This window comes from Muntiacus reevesi, chromosome 18, assembly GCF_963930625.1.
Source record: "Muntiacus reevesi chromosome 18, mMunRee1.1, whole genome shotgun sequence".
Classification (NCBI taxonomy): Eukaryota; Metazoa; Chordata; class Mammalia; order Artiodactyla; family Cervidae; genus Muntiacus; species Muntiacus reevesi.
The window spans coordinates 47,506,210-47,514,747 of record NC_089266.1 but is presented as its reverse complement, the minus strand read 5'-3'; positions in this window follow the sequence as shown (position 1 = coordinate 47,514,747).

Genomic DNA, 8,538 nt, shown 5'->3' with positions numbered 1-8,538 from the left:
TGGAACTAACAGAAGCAGAAGATATTAAGAAGAGGTGGCAAGAAAACACAGAATAACTCTACAAAAAAGATCTTCATGACTCAGATAATCATGATGGTGTGATCATTCAACTAGAGCCAGTCATCCTGGAATGCAAAGTCAAGTGGGCCTTAGGAAGCATCACTATGAACAAAGTTAGTGGAGGTGATGGAATTCCAGTTGAGCTATTTCAAATCCTAAAAGATGATGGTGTGAAAGTGCTGCACTCAATATGCCAGCAAATTTTGAAAGCTCAACAGTGGTCACAGGACTGGAAAATCTCAGTTTTTATTCCAATCCCAAAGAAGGGCAATGCCAAAGAATGTTCAAACTACTGCACAATTGCACACATCTCACAGGCTAGAAATTCTCAAACCCAGACTTCAACAGTACATAAGAACTTCCAGATGTTCAAGCTGGATTTAGAAAAGGCAGAGGAACCAGAGATCAAATTGCCAACATTCGTTGGATCATAGAAAAAGCAAGAGAGTTCCAGGAAAACATCAACTTCTGCTTTATTGACTATGCCAAGGCCTTTGACTGTGTGGATCACAACAAAATGTGGAAAATTCTGAAAGAGATGGAAATACTAGCCCACCTTACCTGCCTCCTGAGAAATCTGTATGCAGGTCAAGAAGCAACAGTTAGAACTGGACATGGAACAAGAGACTGATTCCAAATTGGGAAAGGAGTACGTCAAGGCTGTATATTGTCACCGTGCTTATTTAACTTATATACAGAGTTCTTCATGCAAAATGCCAGGCTGGATGAAGCATAAGCTGGAATCATGATTGCCAGGAGAAATATCAATAACCTCAGATATGCAGATGACACCACCCTTATGGCAGAAAGTGAAGAAGAATTAAAGAGTCTCTTGATGAAAGTCAAAGAGGAGAGTGAAAAAGTTGGCTTAAAACTCAATATTCAAAAAACAAAGATCATGGTGTCTGGTCCCATCACTTTATGGCAAATAGATGGGGAAACAGTGGAAGCAGTGACAGACTTTATTTTCTTGGGTTCCAAAATCACTGCAGATGATTGTAGTGATTGCAGGTGACTGCAGTCATGAAATTAAAAGACGCTTGTTCCTTGGAAGAAAAGTTATGAAAAACCTAGACAGCATACTAAAAAGCAGAGACATTATTTTGCTGGCAAATGTCTGTCTAGTCAAAGCTATGGTTTTTCCGGTAGTCATGTATGAATGTGAGAATTGGACCATAAAAAAGGCTGAGCGCAGAAGAAATGACGCTTTTGAACTGTGGTGTTGGGGAAGACTCTTGAGAATCCTTTGGACTTCAAAGAGATCAAACTGTCAATCCTAAAGGAAATTGCTCCTGAATATTCATTGGAAGAATTAATGCTGACGCAGAAACTCCAATAGTGTGGCCACCTGATGCCAACAATTGATTCATTGGAAAAGACCTTGATGCTGGGAAAGATTCAAGGCGGGAGGAGAAGGGGATGACAGAGGATGAGATGGTTGGATGGCATCACCGACTCAATGGACTTGAGTTTGAGCAAGCTTGGGGCTTGGTGATGGACAGGGAAGCCTGGCGTGCTGCAGCCCATGGGTTTGCAAAAAGTCAGACACGACTGAGTGACTGAACTGAACTGACTGAAGGACACAACATACACTGATGAGAATCAAATGGGTCCAAGATGGTAGACAAGTGGACTTTGTTGAGACCTTGATCCTCAATCAGCAATCTAAATGACACACCCAGAGGCACCATGACAGTTCCAAGGCACTGTCAAAAGGCCAAGGAGTGGGCAGTGGCCCAATTCCTGGAAATCTCCACCCCTTCCCCAAAATAGTTGGGGTAATCTCCCACTCAATGGGAGATTAGCATATGAAATTAGCATATGAAATTACCCAGCCTATAAAAACTAATCTGCCACACTCACCCTCTGCGACGACCCACACTCTGTCTGTGGAGTGTGCTCCTCTTCAAATCTGAATAAATCAACTACTTATTTATCACTTTGTCTCTCACTGAATTCTTTCTGCAATGAGACATCAAGTACCTGAGCTTCTTTAGGCCCTGAAACCAGGAACGGGGCGGAGTTTTAGCTGGGTTTGAGTCCCAAGCAGGATTTTGGCCGGGTTCAAGTCCTGGCTGTTGGGACCAGCCCAATAATGAATCGACCTGAAGGAGCGGTGCCACAGAAGAATAAGGAAAAATAAGACTCAGAAATAAAAGTGGGGATCAGGGGGCTGATGCCATTCCCAGGCAAAAGCCCAGATCCTAATCCTTGCATGCCTTTTATTGCTACCATCTACTTCCTTGTTCATGCTCTAGAGATATCTGTTGTTTCCAATCTCAGATCAGAGATGAAGATATACAAAGCATAGTCCTCAATGTCATTTCTCAGCAACTCCCTCTGGTTATGAGAGCAGTCACTAATGGTTTTCCATCAGTTACATCAGTACTTCAACATCTTGTTTTCAAGATGTCTTTACACAATGTACATTTTACTGCTCCCAGCCCTTTGACTGGAGGTGATGAGAAAGTCATTCTTATATTTCAAAGAAGCCCTGTTAATTATAGTACAGGCCTGTGCATAGCATATTCCCTACACTGGCCGCACGGGTTCATGTGCCAAACAGGATTTTGGCTGGGTTTGAGTCCCAGCACATGGGTTCAAGGTCCAACCTGAGGTAAACAGATTCACTGGCAGGATGCCCCAATCACCTTGTGAGTTTTGAGGGCAGATCCTGCAGCTCTATGTTGATGGTGCGGAGGATGAGAGGCTCGACCCCTGCACTCACATCATGCTGCTGTGTGGACTCTCCTTTGAGGACAATGCACATGGGCAGCAATGGGCTGTGAGTTAGACTCATTCTCTTTGAGCTCTGCATCATGGATCCTGGATCAGGACACAGGTAACTGCAACTGTAATCCATGACAGGCAGCTGACCTTTCTGGATTAATCAGACCTGGGTTTAGCGTTGAGTAATGTTCTTCTTTCAAATAAGCTCCCTGAGTCAAAAGAAATAGCTTGTTCCACCATCAAAACTACTAAAGAATGGAGGCTACTTTGAGTGACAGAGGAAAAGGAGGTGGGAAGAAAGGGACCTGGTATATACCTGGCACTTCTATGTGCCAGATTTTATAAACAGATGCACATTAATACATATATGTATTTTAAATATATATAATTGTGTGTATGTGCTCAGCCGGTCAGTCACGTCTGACTCTTTGCAACCTCATTGACTGGGGCCTGCCAAGCTCCTCTGTCCATGGAATTTTCCAGGCAAGAATACTGGAGTGGGTTGCCATTTTCAATGCCTGGGGATCTTCCCGGCCCAGGGATCAAACCTGCATCTCTTGCATTGGCAGGCAGATTCTTTAACACCATACCACCTGGGAAGCTTCAATATATATATAATTACATGTACGTATAGCTATATATATACACACACATTATCTTCACTCCTTTTCAAGATCAAAAATACTCTCTCAAGGGTTATCTCCATTTCACACATGGGGAGATAATCACTTTCCCAGATTCACACAACTTCTTAATTACCCAAGTCTTTCTGACTTCAAATCTCAAGCTCTGTCCTCCACCCGACACTGTTTCTGCCTTTTCCTTACATATTGCCACTCACTAGAGTCTAGACCCGAAAGTTAATTTTACAGCACTCAAGGCTTGACCTAAGAGTGGACACTGGCACCCTCTCATTTCCCCCAGCCTCCATGGAACTCTAGAATTCCTTCCTGAGTTACATAACCTGAACTGCTAACAAGGAGAAATTCCCTTCGGTAAATTAAGTTTCATGCCATGCTCAGGTGGAAGGGAAACTCCATATCTGAGTATAATAGCTGTTTTCCCTCCTTCTACCTTGTACAGAATCCTCATGGCCCCTTTTAACACAGGTTCTCAGAAATGTGGACCTAGTTTTTCCACCTGCCAATGCATGAGACATGGGTTCAATCCCTGGTCCGGGAAGATCCCACATGCTGTGGAGCAACTAAGCCTGTGGGCTACAACTGCTGAGTCTGTGCTCTAGAACCCGAGAGCCACAACTAATGAGGCCAAGTACTGCAACTACTGGTTCCCAAAATACCACTTGGAGGAAATCTTGCCTGCTGCTCAAGAATACCCATTTTCGATTTCACATAGATGATGAAAAAACATAACTGATTTAAGCCAGTAAGATCTGCAGATTTATTTGTTCCAACAGCTATTTAATACACTGTGAACTCTAATTAGTCCCATCACTCTTTTTTAATTTTTCTATTTTGATCACATAACATGCAGGTTGGTTCCCCAATCAAGGATCAAACCTCAGTCTCTGCAGTGAAGGCGCTGAACCATAACCACTAGGCCACTGGGGAACTCCCCTGTATCATATCACTCTTGACAAATCCATTTAATCTCTTGCCCCATCCTCCCCCTGCACAGCTCCCCCCACCAGTCGACATATACATACACTCCACTCCTAAAGATATGTGAGGAGGGAGTTGGAAATTCCAATTTCTTGAAGTCACTTATTTTTCCTGAATAATGGTGGTAGTGCAGCCATTACAGAATACTGCATTCTTATGGCATTTAGGATGTGCCAGCCTGTTCTATAATTCAGCTGTGATTTCCTTCTTTCCTTATAGGCTATGAGGCTAAGGACTTTGGGGTGACCCCATTGTGCATTTTATTGGCCTAGGAGAGGGAGTATTTGTGAGCCCTGGGATTTCAGTTTGAGGTTGAGAAAGTGAAGCTCAGTGAAGGGGAGAAAAGGGTGAGGTGGACAAATATTTTGGAGTTGGGCCAGCTGGAAATAAATACAGATTTCTGGGCTACCAATGACTTTCCATTGCACAGACACAAATGTACCAGCCAGCTAGCAGGTGCTTCCGCAGGTAGCATCAGGTAGGCTTTAGACTCCAGGGACATCGCAATCCTCTGTCAACTGAGATGGTGCTATTCTCACAACCCAATGTTAGAGGTTCCGTCTCCCCCACCTCACCGCATCATGCAGCATGTGGGATCTTAGTTCTCAGACCAGGGATGGACCAGCACTCCCTGCAGTGGAAGCACTCGAAGCATGGAGTCTTAACCTCTGCACTGCAAGGGAAGTCCCAGAAGTTCCCTCTTTATCTCTCGAACTTTCAGGAGGACCCTGTACCCATACCCTCTCTGTTAGGGACGGTTTGGTTATCTTTGCCCTGAGACTATGTAATTGCTCCAGGTCTTTCAAGCTCTGATGGCTTCCTTGATAGCTCAGTTGGTTAAGAATCCATCTGCAGTGCAAGAGACCTCGGTTCAATTCCTGGGTTGGGAAGATCCCCTGGAGAAGGGAAAGGCTACCCACTCCTATATTCTGGCCTGGAGAATTCCTTGGATTGTATAGTCCTTGGGGTCGCAAGGAGTTGAATGCAACTGGGCGACTTTCAGCTTCATGTTTCAAGCTCTTGGTGGCCCAAATGGTAGCACAGATCCTGTAACAAGTCACTAACCAAGTGTTATGAAACCCTGCTGTGTCAATTCCTAAGGCCTCAAACAGTATGAATGCTTCCCTCTGTAGGAGCGTGGTGAGTACAATAGCTTTCAAAGTGGTTGGTTGGAATTAAATTTCCAGACTGACAGTGGGGACTGGCAGGCTGCAGTCCATAGGGTTGCACAGTGTCAGACACAACTGAAGTAACTTAGCACACATATGCATCCTGCATTTTTTAATGTGGTATAGTGAGAATCCCCATGGACAGAGGAGCCTGGGGTTGCAAAGAGTCAGACACAACTGAGCGGCTAAGCAAGCACAGCAGAGCACATAGTATAAGAAGAAGAAGGAGTTTTGGAGCCACTAAAATCTGGATTTAAATGCAGGTTCCACCACATCCTGGCCATATGACCTCGACCATTAATCTCTCCACGTTTCTCCATCAAGAGTTAGAGGCTCAACATACTCAACTTATGGGGCTGTTATAAGAATAAGGAAATAACATCGGGAAAGTATCTGACATGAATAGTATACCAAATAAAATATTTTCCTTCTCCTCTAAATGTTTCCTTACCCTCAGTTGGATTTTAAACTCCTAGAGGCAAGAGGTTATCCTTTGCGACCTCTCTGGAGCATCTGTTACCATGAAAAGAACCATAGGTTTGAGAGCTGCCCTGAGGATCTAGGCCTGGATATCCACTATGGCGGCCATTAGCCACCCGTGGTGAGTGAGCACTTGAAATGTGGTTTGTGCAACCAAGGAGCAGGAGAGTTTTACCTTTATTTAGTCAACTGTTAGATCATTTAAGTTTGCTTTTAGAAACAGATATTCAGCTTAGTCATTGGAAACATTTAAGCATGTTTGGGACAAATTTGGGACTTGAATCTTCTTTTTCAACTGTGCATTTTGTGAAATCTAAGTACAGGTCAAGAATTTTTGATGAAAATTTAAAGCCCAGATTGAGATACACTCTAAATGCAAAATACACACTGGACTTCAAAGATTTACTGTGAAAAAAAGAAGGTAAAATATCTCACTAATTTTTTTTTTCACTGACTACATGTGAATGTTGAGCTAAATGTTAATTTTACCTATTAAAAGAAAAAAAAAGAAAAGAATTTAGTTGTCAGTCACTACTTTGGGCATCATCCTCCAGACCAGGGGTCCAACAAGGCCCTCAGCTACTCTACTATCTCCAGAGATCATTTGTTTTGGAGTGTGCTAGCTTTCCATTCCATGTGCCCTGCTCAGAGGGTCCCCATGGGAAGTGCTGTTTCAACTACATGACTGGCCTCATGCAAGTTTCAGTGTGTGTGGTAGACCACAGGAACTTTGATTGGAGTCCCAAAGTGTGGTGAGATGGAGCTTGGAGCCAATCCCAAGGAAGCAGGAGGCATGCACTTTGAGGAAAGAAAGTGGGGGCAGGGGGGACAGTGGCGAGGAGGTAAAGAAGTAAACATAGACAGACAGTGGTAGCTGGGATTTCATCTGTGGAGTGGATGGTTCAGTTCATTTCAGTTCAGTTCAGTTCATTTCAGTCGCTCAGTTGTGTCTGACTCTTTGCGACCCCATGAATCGCAGCACGCCAGGCCTCCCTGTCCATCACCAACTCCCAGAGTTTACTCAAACTCATGCCCATCGAGTCGGTGATGCCATCCAGCCATCTCATCCTCTGTCGTCCCTGTCTCCTCCTGCCCCCAATCCCTCCCAGCATCAGGGTCTTTTCCAATGAGTCAACTCTTCGCATGAGGTGGCCAAAGTACTGGAGTTTCAGCTTCAACATCAGTCCGTCCAATGAACACCCAGGACTGATCTCCTTTAGGGTGGACTGGTTGGATCTCCTTGCAGTCCAAAGGACTCTCAAGAGTCTTCTCCAACACCATAGTTCAAAAGCATCAATTTTTTGGCGCTCAGCTTTCCTCACAGTCCAACTCTCACATCCATACATGGCCACTGGAAAAACAGATGGTAGCTGGATAGAAATATGGAGTCATGGGACTTCCTGGTGGTCCAGTGGTTAAGATTTTGCCTTCTGATGCAGGTGGTACATTGGATCCCTGGTCAGGGAACTAAGATCCAACATGCCTTGGGGCCAAAAAACCAAAACATAAAACAGAAGCAATATTGTAACAAATTCAATAAAGACTTTAAAAAAGGGTCCATATCAAAAACTCTTTTAAAAAAAAATCTCAAAAAAAAAAAAAAAAAGAAAGAAATATGAAGTTAAGGCATAGTTGTGTGAGAAGTAGACAGATTCAGTAGCAAGGGAGACTTCTACCACTGGAGATAACAATTAGAGACGTCTTTGATGGGTAAGAAGGGGTGTTATCCAGACTGTATGAGGAGGCAAGTTAAGCGTTAGTCATGACTGATTCTTTGCGACCTCATGGACTATAGCCGCCAGGCTCCTCTGTCCATGGGATTCTCCAGGCAAGACTACTGGAGTGGGTTGCCAGTTTCTTCTCTAGGGGATCTTCCTGATCCAGGGGTCAGACCCCCGTTTTCTGCTTGGCAGGCAGGTTCTTTACCACTGAGCCACCAGGAAAGCAGGGAAGCCCATAAAGCAGAATAAATGGGTACAAATATACAGGGATAGAAAAGGAGGGAATTTCTATTACAAGTTGTAAACTTGCACTTTTTTCTCTTTAAAAAAATATTGATTTATTTTTGGCTCCATCAGGCCTTAGTTGTGGCTCTTGGGTCTTTGTTGTAGCATGTGGGCATCTCTCCAGTTGAGGCGGGTAAGCTCCAGAGTGGCATGTGGGACCTTAGTTCTCTGATCAGGGATTAGACCCGTATTCCTCACATTGGAAGGCAGATTCTTAACCACCAGATCACCAGCAACGTCCCACGGCTCTTTTCTTAATGAAAGATGTGGCGAGAAAGATGGTGAGACTGGAAGGGTGGAGGTTGGAGTGAGAGGTAAGATGACATGAGTGTTTGAAGAAAGAGAAGTGTGACATTGTCACCTTGGTGGTTGGGAGAGTGAATTTTCTGGGGGTTGGGGGGGAAGTGTGGTTAGATATCCAGACAGTATTGAGTGCCTGGGCTGGTCCCAGAAAAAAGGATGAGGAGGAAA